The following is a 17,286-nucleotide window of genomic DNA, read 5'->3' as shown; positions in this document are numbered from 1 at the left end:
TGGCAGCCTCCACCCTAGAGCTCCAGGGGGCTCCAGAGTGAGTCCCTGCCCCGGAAGGCTGTCCTGGAGCCTGACTCCCAGCAGAGCAGCCTCCGTGGGTGTCTGGGTGGGACAGCTCTGGCTACGCCGCTCTGGTTCCAGAGCAGTGGCTGAAGTCTCCCTGCTGGGGAGACTCACGCCTGAGGAGCAGAGAATTCCAGCAGAAGCAGGAGTCAGTGCAAATGCGAAGATTTCGGAGGACAAGGGCCAGCGGGGTGGAGCTGTGGGGAGAGCTTGCATCCACGGAAGACCGAGTCCATTTGATGACAGTGGCTGGCACCGTCAACCAGCCGGCTGGACCTGCTCCACGTGTGCCGAGTGCCGGCGGTCCCTGACACGCCTGGGCTGTGCATGCTAATTCTTGTCTTTGATTCAGCGTTCATCATGATGCATCACGTCCTGATGTCGCACAGAACGCGAATTCCGCAGTTGGGGCTGGAAAAGTTTATGAGCATCCTTTACATCTGCAGGGAAGTGGGTCAGGCGGTGGTGGACAGCCGGACATGCCGCCCAGCCTGGGCATCCCGAGTGCGCAGAGCAGCCATGACTGAATGCAGTGCCGCTGGACGACATCCGGCCACCCTGCATCATCCACAAAATAAAATATGGGGTTCACCTGGCTAAACGCTCCGTCATTCTCCTTTCATGCTGCACGTGACGGTGGAACACTGCGGGTCATTCAGCTCTCCGCAGGCACACGTGGTGGACTCTGCAGACAGCCCCCTCTTGTGTCAAGGTCAAACGGTAGTATTCATCCATCGGCACGAGGCACACGACCGACTTGGGCCAGGGAGTGACAGGAAGGTCTGCTATGGAGTTTTTAAAGGCAAATCGTGCTCACTGCTGCAGTGAGGAGGCGGCGGCTGCACAGCTTCCCCCACGCATCCGCCCTCACGCTGCCCATGCCGAAGCGCAGCGGAAGGCAAGCCCAGGGCTCTCTGTGTAGCAGACACCTGTGGCTTCGCAGAGCTGACATTTAGAGAGGCACAGCACTCATAGGAATCTTCACCTTTGAATGCTTCCTGGTTTCCATCTTTAATAAAACCACGGATTTCTGGAATCGGAGCATAGTGAGCAGATTACGAATCTACGCACCTCTCCAGCAGTCTGGGCACTGAAGTGTCTTCCAGACCCCGAGCTCTCCACTTCCCTGCCTCGATTTGCGTATCTGTCGGAGCCAAGGCTTCACCAGGAGCTGCCAAGGTGCAGGTGCTAAAATTAGAACCGGTTGTTCAATCTGAATCTACACACTAATACAGATGTCTCTACTTGCTGTTTTTCTCTGCACCTTCAAGAAAGGAGACAAAAATGCACCCGCAGATTGGAACGTTTTATTTCATAACCGAAATTCTGAGGGAGCGATTAACACCATGTAAATCCATCAGCAATGAAAAGCCGAGATACCAATCCAATCTAACTCGTGTCCCAGTGACTCCAGCCATGAGAAAACAGTGACTGTCCCTTACACTCAGAACTATTACACAGGGAGTTCTCATAAAATTATTTTATTCCGTGTAAAAATATTTTCACCCGTGCCTTTAAGCCTCTGGGTGCATTCTGGTTAAGTCAGACTTTTAACTGCTGGAAGAATGACTGCAAGTCAGACTTTTAAATATTTTTTGTTTTCTGTCTGTAAAGGAAAGCAACTGGGTATTAGAGGAGCTACACAGTATTTGTGGGCCCCCCTGTGACATGCAGGGTGCAGGCACAGCACTGTAAGTGGATGTGGGAGCACGCCTCTGTTTAAGGATCACTTTTCAGGGTGCGCGGGATGGGGATGGGCCGGCTTCCCTCCACAGGGGACAGGAACTCCCCAGACACAGAGCTGCGCTGCCCCGCATGCGCCGTGGCTGCTGCACCAACCCTGGCAACGCGGGAGCTTTGCAATTATGCCGCAGATAAAATCAGACCCGGAAGTGTGCAGTCCGGGTTTTGATATGATATGGCTGTTGACTTTTTCCAGAAAGCAGCAGAGAGCTGAATAAGGCCCATACACCTTGCCTCGCGCAAAGGTTAAGCTGTGACCTTCTGTTTTAGGAATGACACTGTCGCCAGCTCACACATTGTTGGTGTTTGTTTTGGGGGCTGGCGTCAGACCCGCTACAGTTACAGAGGCTGGGGCTGGGGGTCCAGCCAGCGGCGTGATCGGAAGTGCAGACTGCCAGGGTGCAGAGTGGTTGGGGCCATTCACCCGAAACTGCTTTGATGCCATCACAATTAGTAACTTGATCACCTCTGGTCCTCTGATCGGGGAGGGAATGCACTTGGAAAATAAAACTAAGGCTCCTTCAAATCAGACCCTGGACTCCAGGGAGCCTCCTGAAAGGACTTCGGCCTCCTTCTTGCTTTGGCTTGATGGGGACCCTGACCCCCCCTGGGGTGGTGAACGGTTTGCAGGGGAGCTCAGCGTCTGGGAGGCCGGCTCCCAGACTGCAGGTCTCCAAGCGACAATTAAACCACGCGTCCTCAGCCTGGGTGACTGAGTTACCTGTGGCTGCAGGGCTCTGGGGCCAAGGGCCGCTCCCCAGAGCACCAGAGAGATTCCTCTTCTGCTCCTTTCCTCCTCCGAGACACTCGGAGTCCAGGAGTCACTCAGGAGTCCAGGAGTCACGCTGCACTGACAGGTGACGTTCACTCTTCTAGGCACACGTCTGGTCCCCACAGAACGGCCTCGTGTTTCACATAAGAGTCTCTGAGTCTGGACCCACGGAGGTTGTGTCTGACAACGCTGTGTCTGCCATCCGGTCAGCATGGGGGAGATCTGGCCTGCGTGCTCACTCTATAAATTCTCTACCTTTTTGCAGAGTTGGAAGCTTAGCTTCTCAGAGAGAGGGGTGAATGGTTAAGGTGGGGATAGAGAGGCAGGAAATGCTTGGAGTAAGCGCTTAAAGGACTTCCAATCAGTCAGTAAACTTCCGCCTCTTTAGAAAACTTCAGGTCCAAGCCGTCACTGGGAGCATGCTAGCCCTGCCTAAGAGTGGGACGCGGCGGCAGTGAGGTGGGAGCCTGAAGACAGAGGTTTTCTTTTTTTTTAAGGTTTACTTATTTATTTGAAAAGCAGAGTTATGGGGGGGGGGACAGAGACAGAGAGGTCTTCCATCTACTGATTCACTCCCCAAATGGCCGCAACGGCCAGGGCTGGGCCAGACCAAAGCCAGGAGCCGGAGGGTGGGAAAGTGTGGATTTCAGAAGCAAAGAGGAGAAGGAAGTTCCCTGGATCACAGCAAAGGCAAGTCTCACAAACTTAAAGGAGCACCTAGCCTGGCTTAGAGAACTGATTAAAAGAACTCCAGAAAGAGCATTGCTCTATCTCTCTCAAACACTCACACACACACACACACACAGAGGCTTGTTATTATCTGACAAGTTAAGCCTTTTAGAGAGTGCTGAAGACATGGAAGTACTTGGATGTCAAGGAAAATTATGCAATGTTAAAAACAGGCTCAGGGCTGGCGCTGTGGCATAGCCGGTAAAGCCACAGCCTGCAGTACTGGCGTTCCATGTGGGCGCCAGTTCGAGTCCCAGCTGCTGCACTTCCGATCCAGCTCTCTGCTATGGCCTGGGAAAGCGGCAGAGGATGGCCCGAGTGCTTGGGCCCCTGCACCCGCATGGGAGTCCAGAAGGAAGCTCCTGGCTCCTGACTTTGGATTGGATGGAGCGGCGCAGCTCTGGCCATTGTGGCCAACAGGGGAGTGAACCAGTGGAGGGAAGACCTCTCTCTCTCTCTCTGCCTCTCCTTCTCTCTCTGTGTAACTCTGACTTTCAAGTAAATAAATTAATTAAAAAAACTGAGGTGCTTGTAACTCTTGGAAAACTAAAAGCTCACATAAAATAAAATGCAATCGTACCTCTGGGTTAGCCATGACCAATATACAATTAAAACAGCTAAAATATTGAAAATGGAATTAAATAAAAGTTAAGACACTATACTGGAAGAATGGTTGGGGGTGGTTAGGATAAATGAACCCACATCTCGTCTCCCTTAAAATGAACAAAGTTAAATATTGATGAATCAAATAATAACAAATCTACATTTTATTTAAAATGTGGAGGTAAACAGTTTCAAAATCTGCCAAAAGAGTTGAAAAGCGGTTTTCTCTGAGAAAAGGGGTGGAGGGGCCTAAGGGACTGGAAAGCCAAGAAGGTTTTGTTGGAAAAGCTCTTGGTGCTTCACTGATAAACATAAAAGGTGACCCAAGAAGAAAAGGGGCCTACGGGGAGGTGCAGAGGAGGAGTCAGAGGCTGTGTCACAGAAAGGAGCTCCGCTTACGCTTACGCTTACGGGAGAAAGATGCCGATTGGGAGTCTGCAGGCAGGCGCCCATTGCTTCATCACAAGAGAAAGCAGTCAGTGCATAACGGGAGCTGCGCTCCTTGAAGTTCTTTAAGCTATTTAAAAACAGATTTCAAAACATCTTGTAACCATTGAGCAAAGACACACGAAGCTCACCGGGTCCCAGGCTGGCGGCTCACCCCAGGGCTCAGGTTTCAGTTCTTTGTGCGGAGTCGCAGTGGGGGACAGTGATGCTCTCCAGACGAGGGGACCCCATTTTCCAGTTTTAGACTGCACTTGGGCTACACTCCCGTTCACGCCTTTTATGTTGACCCCGCCCCCCACAGCCTGGCATTTGGTCCGGGTTAGGGTATACAGGTATGCTAGGCTATGCGAAGCTCTGGGGTCAGAAATAGAGCCCTTGGGGTGAAAACGTGAGAGATTTAAAAATTCACTGCTGCGGTTCAGCAAAACGAAGCCCAGGGCAGCTCCGACCGCCAGGATTCGGGGTGAGATACTTGGTTCACGGCCCTGATCTTAACCGTTACAAATCCTGCAGTAAAACCCTCCGTTGAGCAGTTACCCAGAGCACGCCGCCTAAGTCCGGTGAGGGCAGACCTCGGAAGCCGAGTGCTGGTGAGGATCAGAGCCTGGACGTTCATCCATGGTCTGCATGCAAATTGGCACGACCATTGTGGAAAATTGTCCATGTCTGACAAATCCAACAGACCAACCCACTGACCAGGTGTTTCCACTCCTAGAAAGCTACACACATTCTCACCACAAGATTTGTACCCGGTGTTCATACTGGCACTGTACCTAGCAGGCAAAGCACCGGGATGACGCAAACACCCACCAACAGGAAGCACACATCAAGGCACCCTGCTTACAGCCACACGGTGACGTCATCTCAGAGAAAGAGAGCCAATTATGGGCAGTTGCAACAATTTGGAAAAATTACCAAAATATGTCGATGAAAGATCTAGACACAAAACCGTGCATACAAGTGACCGCATTTATCTAGTTATTGATAACTTCACTGGTTTTTTTTAATTTCAGAGGTACAGAGACCTCCTGTTCACAGGTTTACTCCCCAGACACTCAGGAGCCAGGAACTCAATCCCGGCCTCCCTCCTGCCATCTCGCAGGGTGTGCACTGTGGGAGCTGGCCCTGGAGCAAGGCTAGGACTCGAACATGGGCCCTCTGCTCTGCAGTGCGGACACCCCAAGGGGTATCCTGACTGTGCCACCAAATGCCTCCCACAACAACTGCACTGACATCAAGCTCAAAACCAGGCACCCGCATCCGTGTTAGAAGTCTCAGCATCATGGTTACCTTTCAAGAGGTCTTCATGGGCTTCTCCAATGTGCTAGAACATTCTGGATGCTGGCCGAGGTGTGGATTCACCCCAAAGCGTACACTTGGACTTGGACTTTACAGCATGTTTGAGTCTCTTTGCTGCTGCTGTAACAAAATACCTGAGGCTGGGTGCTTTAGAACGGAAAGTTTATTTAGCTCACAGTCTCGGAGGCTGCACACGTGAGGGGCACCCTTGCCAGCAACCACCCACTCCCTGGGGAACAAACCCACCTGGCGAGAAAGGCAGGGACCCTCTTAGTGACCAGGGAATCAAGGTTCCCACACACGGCCTTCTGGGGGCCCATCCAAACCACTGCACTGTGTGAATACGGGCAAGATCCACCGGAGACAAACACGTGAACTGGCTCAGGCAGGAAGTCCTAGTGCATTCTTGGGCGCAGTCTCCCCCGGCACAGCCTGGGTGGATCCTAAAGCCGCTGGCCGCACCCCAGACCCGTCCCAGCCTGCTCCGCCTTTGTGCTTTCGCCCCCCCCTCCCCCCGCACCTCCTCCCTCCCCTCATGGCCTTGCCGCACTGGTGAGCCCATTCGACCCCCCGTGTGACCCCCTTCCTTTTCATCTCAAGTACAGTTAGCTGCTTGCCTTGCAACCTCCTAACTGGCTTGCAACCTTCCCAACAGCTCTGTGCCTTCCAGAGCTTAACGCAGATGCCGGCACGGAGTCGGGGCTGGGTACATTCCTACCGACTGGGAATTAACACACGTCAGCGTGGGAGTTCATGAGGGCTGGGACGGGCGGCCAAGAAAGCATGGCAGCAAGAAGAAAACCTTGCTCCACACACGCTCCTTCCTGCAGGGGAAACTTTGTTAAATGATGCCCGTGGACAAGCCTGTAATAAAATGGTTTGGAGGGTATCTCACAGCTCGGGTGACAGACAGCTGGTGGAAAAAGCCACTTTCTTGTCTGGGCAGTTTCTGGAGAGCGTCTGCCTGGTGCTTGCACATCCACCTCTGACAGGCGACTGGCGGGTAAGCCTGGAGCCGGCAGATCTATCATCCCGAGGCTTTCCGGAGCCACCCTGCTCTCTGCTGCTTTACCTGTATGAAGGTGAAAGCAACATCTGCTTTTCCTACTCGCGGACTGTCGGGAAATCTCAACTGTGATAACCATCTGCTAGGATGTGCTGTGCATCCCAAAGCACCGAGCAGCTACAGGGAGCTACTGCTGTTTTGCTGGTAGCAGTAGTTCAAAATCGCATCGTTACAAAGTAACAGGACAGCAGCTAAGAGTCAGCCAGCAGCTGGCACCCAATTGGCTCCCAGACTATCAGTCTGGGTCTCATCTGGAAAACAGAACCTGCTCCAGGTTTTACAGACAGGGAGGTCTGCCGCGGAAATCGAGTCACAAAATGACAGGACGAGCTGGCGGCTCGCAGAGGTGGCAGTGCACAGACATCGGGCGGCAGGAAGCTGCTACCTCTGCCAGAAGCAGCACTCGTCAGACCTCCCGGCCACTGCCTCTGCCCCTGCGTCCCGGCAGGGTCCCTGGAGTTGTCCCCTACAGCTGCCACCTCAGGCAAGAACTTCAGGGACCCGGGCTGCTGCAGGGGCCCTGCCTGGAGCTGGCAAATCCCACCGCCCGCTGCTGCTGCCGCGGAGCAGGAGCCCCTGGCCCAGCTTCAGCTGCAGGATCACGGGAAACAGGCGCCTGCCGCCTTCCCCTGCCTGGTGAGCAAAGCTGACAGGACCCTGGCTGCCCTGGAAGGCCGCTCTCCCCCCAAACCAGAGAGCTCACAGAGCGGCCTAACGGGCGGACGTAGAGATGAGCACTACAGGCACTGTGTCGGGCGCTGTGTCGAGTGTTTGTTATTAGAGGAAGTGAGAAAGCCCCGTAGTCCTACATCAACTAATGAAGTTCAAGCTGTGGTTTCATCCTTTCCCATGGTTTGTATTCTGACCAGAAAATTCACTGATGAATTATATCAAACCTCCAAATGCGTATAATATTAATACAGAAAATGAGACAACTCGACTCACTTTGTGGAAATCGCTACACTTTGGAACCTCCCCCTGACGATATTACAAGAAAGACAGTGCACAGCCCACTTCCTGGTTGCAGTCTATTTTGCTGTTCCAGCCCCAGATATGCAAGTATTTTATAAGGGGGCCATCTCAGGGCCAAGTTTGGTTTATGTAATATAATTCAGTGCACTAGTTTCTGAGAACACAGAAATGATTCTTCCAATAACTGCAGGAATTGTAGTAAAGTCCATCACCTTTCCGTGGCTTACAAATAACTGTGAAGGAACTCGTACTAACTAGGAGTACTAACGAGGAGTGCTAAGGAGGAGTACTAACGAGAAGTACTAACTAGGAGTACTAACGAGGAGTACTAACTAGGAGTACTAACGAGGAATACTAACTAGGAGCCCGGTGGACCGGTCTCGGGCGTCTGAAGGGCACTTACAGACTCCTGCAGCACGCATCACCCAGGGGGCTCAGCAGGGAAAGTGTGAATGAGGCCGAGAGCTCAGCGCGTGACTGCTGTTAATAGGCGTTGCCCTGCAGGTCCTGGCCCAGGCAAGAGTGTCTGAGAAGAGAGGAAAGGAAAAATGGACTAGAAATGAAAAAAAACCTGGTGTTATTTCAAATGGGGAAAAAAAAAATAAATCCAGCCCTCATCACTGTAGCCAGTGCTACCCAAGGAGACGTGAAACCAATCAGGTGAGAGTTCGTTTTAAGGGGATTTTCCAGAAAATAAGAGGTAACAAGAACAAATCCTGTCATTTTTCAGTTTTTGTAAAAGCTTGATTGCACATTGTTTCTTGTAAGAGGTGGATATATTCTTTTTTATATAAAGTTTTTGATTTTTTAATTTATTTGAAAGACAGAGTTACAGAGAGAGGAACAGAGATCTTCCTTCTGTTGTTTCACTCCCCAAATGGCCACCACGGCCAGGAGCCCGGAGCTGCTTCTGGGTCTCCCATGTGGGTGGCAGGGTCCCAGTACCTTGGCCATCTTTCACTGCTTTCCCAGGTCATCAGCAGGGAGGGAGCTGGATCAGAAAAGAAGCAGCCAGGACTCGAACCAGCGTGTGTATGAAACACCGGCAACACAGGTAGGGGCTTCATGTGCTGCGTCACGTCAGCCCAAAGAGGGGTTATTCTTAACAACATGTCCCCCAGAGAGGAACCATCCCACCACGAAGTGTGCATACAGCCTCTCTTACTCTTCACGAAACTGCCCTGAGATGTGCTCAGGTCTTACCCAAAGGCAGGGTCCACGGGGACACGGGTCGCAGGAGTCGGGGGGGGGGCCTCAAGACCATCCCTGGTCGGAGCTCTCACCGTGCCCGTGGGGCTGCTTCCGTGACAGCACGGGCGCCAGTCAGAAGAAGCCACGGCCACTAGCCCTGCTCCTCAGCAACCAGGAAGGGGTGAGTGGTGCCCGCCTCCCCAGCGCTGCCGCAGGCTGAACCCAGGTCTTCTCACTCCACAGTGCACCAGGGAAGACGCACAGGTGATCAGCACGTTGTGCTTGGATTGGTTTTGCTTTCTGAGTGCAATTCTCTGCAGATGTGCACCCACGCCAGGCGTTTGGCTTTATGTCTGCAGAGCTGCCTGTCTGTGCATTGCCACGCAGAGGTAATTAAAGCAAGGGAACGGTGCTGAAATGCTAAGGAGAGTGCGTTCTCTCCCCCAAGCCCTGCAAGGCTGCGATAGAGACACAGGAAGCCGCTCGGCGCGGCGGAGTCTCCCAGGCAGCCCCTTGGGTCCAGCGCGTTTGCCCTTAACTCTCACCATTGTGGACCACGCTGGAGCTGACGTGCAGCGAGGGGCAGCTGGTGAGATCCACGCAGCGCAGGGTTGGGGCCGGAGGGTGCTGAACTGTTCCGGAAAGCGTCTCCACATTTGGCATCCAAAACTGACAAAGCCGCAGGAAGCCAAAGGTTTTAAAAATACTAGAAGTAGGTAGACTCCAGGGGGGTTGAAAAGTCCTCCAATTCTGTAAAGTGCAGCAAGGGAAGGACGCAGAAGCCCCGTTTCGCTGACTCAGCAACCATTTGGAAACGGCAGCGTCATTCCCTTCAGCCAGGGACCCAGGAAAAACTTTACATATGAATGAGTGGATCACGCGTGCAATCTCATGTAATATGGTGTTAATAACACCAGAAATCACAAGCAGTATATCCTATACTGTATTACATGAATGCAATATCTAATAGCCATGTTCTATAACACCATAACTAACACAAGATTGATGCTATTAATATCAAGACATCTTTAGCCTGGTATATATGTTACCCTTCAATAAAAACGTACCAAGCACTCCCCAGATGCCAAGCAATATGCTAACGGCTTAGCAGCCAAGACGTCATCTAATCCCCCTGACCTGATGAAGCAGGTGGGCTTAGCAGGTGCATGTGTCACCAGGTGCAGCCTGGGCACAGAGCACGGGGTTGGATTTAGGTTCAGATCCATCCAACCTCAGAGCCCATGCCCTTCGGCACCCCGTTTGCTGTGACGTGGGACTGCATCTGGCCTCTGTGTCCTGCTGACTCCCGCGAGAGCATTCTGGGCTCATCTCTGTGTCAGGACGGGGGACGTGCTGAACCGTCTGGGAGGCACGTGCTGAACCATCTGAGGGTGGCGAGGTGTGGACGGCCACTGAGGCCTCCCTCATTTCTGCAAGAAAATTTTCTCTTCAAAAATAAGAGTTGTGGGCAACGACTGCATCACCTCTCAGGACACCTTCGGCCTTTATCAGAGCATCCAGCTTGAGTTCCGCGTACTCTGCATCTGACCCAGCTTTCTGCGAACGCACACCCGGGAGCAGCAGGTGAGGGCTCCCACACGTGGGTCTTGTGTGGGCGATCTGCATGGAATTCCCGGCTCCTGACAATAGCCTGGCTGTTGTGGGCATTTGGGGAGTGAAACAACAAATGGAAGATCACTCTCTCTGTGTGTCTTTCAATTCAAATGGAGAAATATCATGTAAGAAGCGAGAGCTGTACTCTCCCTTCAGGGCACGTAGGCCAGGCACACTCCCTACGGTGTCTGTCCCATCTCTGGTGAGCAGAAGTCAGGAGCCAGCTCCAGCCTGGCTCAACACCAAACGCAAAGCCAGGCAAGCAGGAATTGGGAGGCACAAGGCTGAAGCAACAGAATAAGAAGTGGAAAATAACCCATTTCCTAAAGCTTGTTAGCACCTGAGGCAGCCAGGGCGAAAGGTCCCAGAGGATTAGCCATGTAAACAGGTAAACCACAGCCGAGCAGGTCTCACCGTCACAGCCAGAAGCTCCGGATGGGAGGATGCTGGGGGATGGAGTGCGGATTAGCTTCCCACCCACTCTGTGGACACTGCAGACACGTGGAACCCAGGTGGGACTTGCCCATCCAGGGTCACAGGGTGAAGGGGAGGGACTGGGTCTCTCTAGCCCCAGTTCCCAGCACTCCCTGCGGCCACCCCTAAGCTGGGAGAGCTTCATCACTGGTGAGATCTTACACTCATTACAAACACTTAACACAAAAAAATCAAAGAAAAAAGTGCACAGCAGGTCTCTCTGTCGACTAGAGCATCCCTATTGCAATCCCCAGTGCACTTACCAGCACTGCATTAAGTAATTCAATACATTTATTATGAAAATGGTCCTTAAAATTTTTAAATGAATATAAAAATACCATAGAAAGCGTCTATGTGGAGCTTAAGCTATCAATTAGAGTAAAAATGTGGGATTGTCCCTTGTCACATGAGGCTGCTTCAGGACAGACTCTGTCGCTTCCCACTAGATGGCATCAAAGTCACATAATTAAGGATGGGAACCGGCTCCATCAGTACAGAAGCACAGAGTGATTCCAAGGGCAGCAAACTCAGGGTCCTATCCCCATCTTCACCCTCAGCTTACTGGAGTTTGCTCTATGTTGATTTCTGCTATGAAGACAAAGCATGCCCATTGTTTGAAACACTGGAAAAAATACTAGCGAAGACAAAGAGCCACGTGTGTATCTATCATCCTAATAGCATTAGTCACATGTAAACACGTGTGTTGCTGGCAAAGGCTCCAGGGCTTCATAAAGCCTTGTTTCCCTTCACCTGGACGGGCAGGGGAGGGTCTGTGAGAAGGTTATGATCCCCGTCTGGGAGGTGGGAAGACTGAGGGTCCCCACAGACACATCCAGGATCACACACAAAGTGACTGGCAGGACCAGGATTCAACCCCAAGCCACCCTGACTGTGCAGGCCCGCCTCCCAGCATGACTTTCCATAGCAGAGCCAGCCACTCCCAGCATTCTTCAGAGACACACGGTAACACATGACCATGAGCCCACAGTAACATATGATCAGGAACCCATGGTAACACACGACCATGAATCCATGGTAATGACACATGACCATGAATCCATGGTAATGACACATGACCATGAATCCATGGTAATGACACATGACCATGAACCTACAGTAACACATGACCATGAGCCCACAGTAACATATGACCATGAACCCATGGTAACATATAACCATGAACCCATGGTAACATATGACCATGAACCTATGGTAACTCATGACCATGAACCCATGGCAACATATGACCATGAACCCATGGTAACTCATGACCATGAACCCATGGTAACTCATGACCATGAACCTACAGTAACGCATGACCATGACCATGAACCTATAGTAACACATGACCATGAACCCATGGTAACACATGACTATGAACCCACAGGCCATGAACCTTAAGAGAACCTTAGATGATCCCAGTGGCTGTAACTTTTAACATTCAAGTGACCCTAGATAGATTCCATTTTATCTAATTATTAAATATAAATGGCACAGAAAATAAATCTTGCATGGGAAAATCACCAATGACGTTTCTGACTGATTTCTCAGCGAATCCAAGGCTTTAAACACAAATGGAATGAAATGAACTGCAAACCCAAATATTTGCACAAACCACACAGACCCCTCAGAGGAGGGAGATTCCAAGTGAGTGCCACAGAGAGCCTTGACCAGATATCATGGCTGGGTGCATTTTAAGGAACAAAAAGGACCTGCCAAGAAATCTTACGCCTCATTCAGTAGCTTGCTAATGTTAATGTCTGTGTAATTATTTGAAACCCTGTGAGCAGACTATGAGATAAAACAAAAAGTAATTGGGGCTGGCATTGTGGCACAGTAGGTAAAGCTGCCATCTGTGATGCCAGAACCCTGTGTGTGTGCCGGTTCCTGTCTGGGCTGTTCCAGTTCTGATCCAGCTCCCTGCTAATGGTCTGGGAAAGCAGTGGAGGAAGGCCCAAGTGCTTCGGCCCCTGTACCCACATGGGAGACCCAGAAGAAGCTCCTGGTTCTGGCCAGACCATTTTGGCCACCCAGGGAATACACCCGTGGATGAAAGATCTCTTTTTTCCTCTAACTCTTTCAATAAATAAATAAATCATATACACATATATATACATAAATATACATAATTCCTGGTTTGTGCATGGGAAAGCCTAGAAGTGATGTTATCCCTTGTCCAGGAAAATGAGTCCTCCCACTCTGTGTTCTGGTTTCCATCACTTTTCCACCTGAACAGGAATCAGGGCCCTGCAGAGGGACTGGTGATCGGGGGTCTGGGCAGGGAAGCACACGGTGACGTGGGAGCAGCTTGTGTCAGAACACAGGAAGCAGCCCAAGACTAGCAGGGCCACGTGAAAAGGACATGGCTCTGAGCTGATCCCAAGGACTCCATTTTGGAGCAAATAACTCTCACCAACCTAAAGGCAGTTTATTGAGATGCTAAAACTATAGAAATTTCTGGGGGCATAATGATAAAAAAGAGAAATCCAACAAAACAAAACATTAAGATGACTGTTCCGTGGGCACATCATTCTTAAGACGGGAAGAGAGGAGAGAGAGACCACAGGAGGCTGAGCAGTCTGCCCCTTCAGCCGCTGGGATGAAGGTTTGAATGCAGGTCCCTCTGTGGTCAAAACTGAGAAACCCACCAGCTGGTAAAGGTTCCAGCACGAAGTGCTCTGGGTCATCCTAATGTTGCTGTAACCTACTTTCTCTCAGTGGTAAGGGTTTGAAGCAAATTTTAGTTATGAATTACATGGAGCAGAGAGGAAACAGGGTGTGTATCGTCTTAGACACATACTATGTCAGAGTACTGCACAGGTGGGGCAGACGAGACTTTGGGAGGGAACAGTCACCCTCAGGGCTCCCTGCTGGCGTCGGGGGTCAGCCTGAGGTCCAGGTGAATCCGTCTGAGCTCTGGTCATGGCAGCCCCTGCCCTGATCCCTTCTAATGTGAGGAAACGAGAAATCCACATGGAACTCCAGAACCAGGGGTGTCCTTTGGAAGACAAAATCTGCAAACGTCCAAGAGAGCTTCCGTGGGTGTCACAAGTGACCCATTCTAAGAGAACCACCTGAACCCGCTCCAGGTTCCAAAGTCTAGAAACTTAAATAGATGCCTCGAGCCAAGGTGCTCCCTGCACACTGGCTGTAAGCATCGGTGAACACTTGTAGTTCTGGACGAGTGTAGCACAATCCTATTTGTTTTGGGCTTTCTATTGCAATTTGACGTTACCACTAACTCAGCAGCTCGAGACCAGGCTGCTGCCCAGTGCACAGTTCCCTGGATCAGAAACCCAGCAAGGTGTGGCCGGGTCCCCCTGCTCATGCTGTAATTAAGGCAACCTCAGCTGGAGCATGGGACGCCCTCTAAGGTCATTTGTATCATGGACAGCACTCAGGTCCCTGTGGTTACAGGACTGACGTCAGCTCAGGGCCACTCCTCCTTCCAGGGTCTGCTCACATTCCCGGCATGCGATGACACCTTAAGTCCTTCTCTGGCTCCTGCTGTGGCTGGAGAGAGAGAGCCCCCTGCTTTCAGAGGGTGCACCTGGCTGGGAGAACGTCCACATCTCAAGGTCAAGGAGGTGGCAATGTGTCTGCGTCAGCAAAATCCCCGTCCGGCAGTACTTATTCAGTGTTTTCTTGAAAATCAGGAGTTCGTGAAGGATCACCTTTGCACTGCTGTCCACTACAGGCTTGGAAAGGTCAGTCTGGCTGCCATGTGACACTGAGCTGAGAGAGACAAAGTGAGCAAGAAGGGAAACCGAGTCAAAGTCGGTTGGGACCAGATGGGAGACCTGGATGAAGTTCTTAGCTCTTGGCTTTGGCCCGGTCTAGCCTTGGCTGCTGCAGGCATTTGGTCAACCAGCAGATGGGAGCCATTTCTCTCTCTCTCTCTCAAATACAAAATGAAGATATAAATGGACAATATTTTTAAAGCTGCTGCAGTCCCTGATGGGAGATAGTGGTATGGTGTGAGGACTGGGCTTTGGCTCACATGCAAGTGGTCAAGGTTGGGACACAGCTTTATGAAGCCCTGCTGACTGACCAGCTGTGTGAGTGACTGCGGGGAGACAGCTCCAGGTTTTCTTGAACAACAATGTGAATGACCTTAGTGTTCCAGGGATTTTGTAGATAAACAGGATAGGGGTGTGGAAGAAAAAGGATAGAATGGGACATGTTGGCTTTGAGAGGAAAGCTCCAAAAAGATGACTCCAAATGGAGAATCATTTGTTGAAGCAGGAATCTCCCTCAGGGATGACAGGGCACAGCTGGCACTGTCTGAAGGCATTTTTGATAGTTACAGTTTGGGGGGGAGGGCTTACACACACTGAGTGTGTGGAGACCCTGCTGCAAATCCTACAGCACACAGGAACATGAGTTACCCAGTCCAGAATGTCATCAGGACCCAGGCGGAGAAGTTCTGAACTCCTGTCTAAAAGTCAAAGACCCAGGAACGGAAGAGGAGAGGGCTCAGGATGGAGCTCCAGCCACGGAGGAGGACAGGCCATCCGGAGCCTGAGAATCAGCCGCAGAAAGAGGTCGACCAGAAGGCCAGAGAGGAAAAGCTGGTGGGGAAGATGGTATTGGTTCCACAATGTGTTGGAGTTGCTGGGAGTCGAGCAGGGTGAGGGCAAGTGATCACTGGATTTGGGGTGACAGAGGCCACTGAGCACTGTCCCCGAGAAGTCTCCTCCAATTGAAGGGGTGCACGGCTGCCTGGGAGGGGTGAGGAGTGCTCCTGAGTGGGCAGGACAGGGCCGCAGCCGCCAGAAGTCCAGCTGCTGATATGCAGCAGAGGGACGGGCGGGGAGGCATCTGCAGGGGGATGTGGGCTGGGGAGACCTCCTAGGGAAGAGGAGCTGAGATCTGTGCAGGCCGAGGGCAGGAGTCAGGGAGGGGAAGAGCGAGACCCAGCCCTGGCTCAGCCCCGCCTGAAGGGAGCTCAGGGCACAGGGATGGGGCAGCTGCCCTTGGGCTTTGGCCTATGGTGGTGGAGGGCTGGGCAGACCTGGTCTTTATTGTGCGAATAAAGAGGGTGTGGGTGGGGCCTGCAGAGCTGTGGGGGCTGCTCTATTTACAGAAGGCTGCCAGGAACCCCAAGTCCATCACAGGCTTCCTCCTGGTTTTTCTTCCCTGTCGGCAGGCACTGTGGCACAGCGGGCTCAGCTGCCACTTGGGCCCCCATCCCGAACTGGAGTCCTGGTTACATCCCATATCTGGGTGCCGGAGTTTGAGTCCTGGCAACAATGCTTCTGATGCAGCTGCCTGTTAACGTACCCTGGGAGGCAGGGGATGATGGATGGCTCAAGTGCTTGGGCCCCTGCCACCCATGTGGGAGACCTGGATGGAGTTCTAGGCTGTGGCTTCAGTCTAGCCCAGCAGTGGATGTTGTAGGAATTTGAGGAGCAAACTAGTGGATACAAGACTTCTTTCAGGGGCCAGCGCTGTGGCGCAGCGGGTTAACACCCTGGCCTGAAGTGCCGGAATCCCATATGGGCACCAGTTCTAGTCCCGGCTGCTCCTCTTCTGATCCTGCTCTCTGCTACAGCCTGGGAAGGCAGTAGAAGATGGCCCAAGTGCTTGGACCCCTGTGCCCGCGTGGTAGACCTGGAAGAAGCTCCTGGCTCCTGGCTTCAGATCGGCGTAGCTCTGGCCGTTGCAGCCAGTTGGGGAGTGAACTAGTGGATGGAAGACCTCTCTGTCTCTCCCTCTTTCTATCTGTAACTCTACCTCTCAAACAAATGAATAAAATCTTAAAAAATAAAAACCTGAGAGGACTTACATGAAGGTTCATTTTCTTGGAGGTCCTGGAACCTGCAGTGTTAAACAGCTACTATAACTTCAGAAGGGAAGGCAGTCAAGGCGAATTTGGGACGCACTCTCGCCTTTCTATTCCTTTACATTGCAAGAGACGACCCAAACAGTTACTGAAACCCAGTGTCTGACTTCCTTCTCAGAGCAGTGCAGCTCCCTGTGGGTAAAATGAATGCTTCCTCCCAGAGCACTGTGTTAGTCCATCAACACGAGAGTCTTCTACATCCAAAGCCTCGGGGAATCCGGATCCCCCAGGAGCAGCAGCGGGTGTCCTGCCAGGCACCCCGGGGACGCTGTCACACCACCCACCTGCTGCAGCTCTGCTTTGCCCCGTCTGGGAGCAGCCAGGACAGGGCAGAACCTTGCAGCTTCTATGACAGCCCCTCCCCCATGAAGCACAGTGTCTGCAAAACTGCTCCCTAGCCTGTAGCCATTCAGATCTCCAGGAGGGCAGGAACGGTCTCAGACCCTAGGCCAACCCTAAGGTAGGAGG

Source organism: Oryctolagus cuniculus, chromosome 15, assembly GCF_051225735.1.
Source record: "Oryctolagus cuniculus isolate XC-2025 breed Fujian yellow rabbit chromosome 15, ASM5122573v1, whole genome shotgun sequence".
Classification (NCBI taxonomy): domain Eukaryota; kingdom Metazoa; phylum Chordata; class Mammalia; order Lagomorpha; family Leporidae; genus Oryctolagus; species Oryctolagus cuniculus.
Note: the sequence above shows the minus strand (reverse complement) of the source record.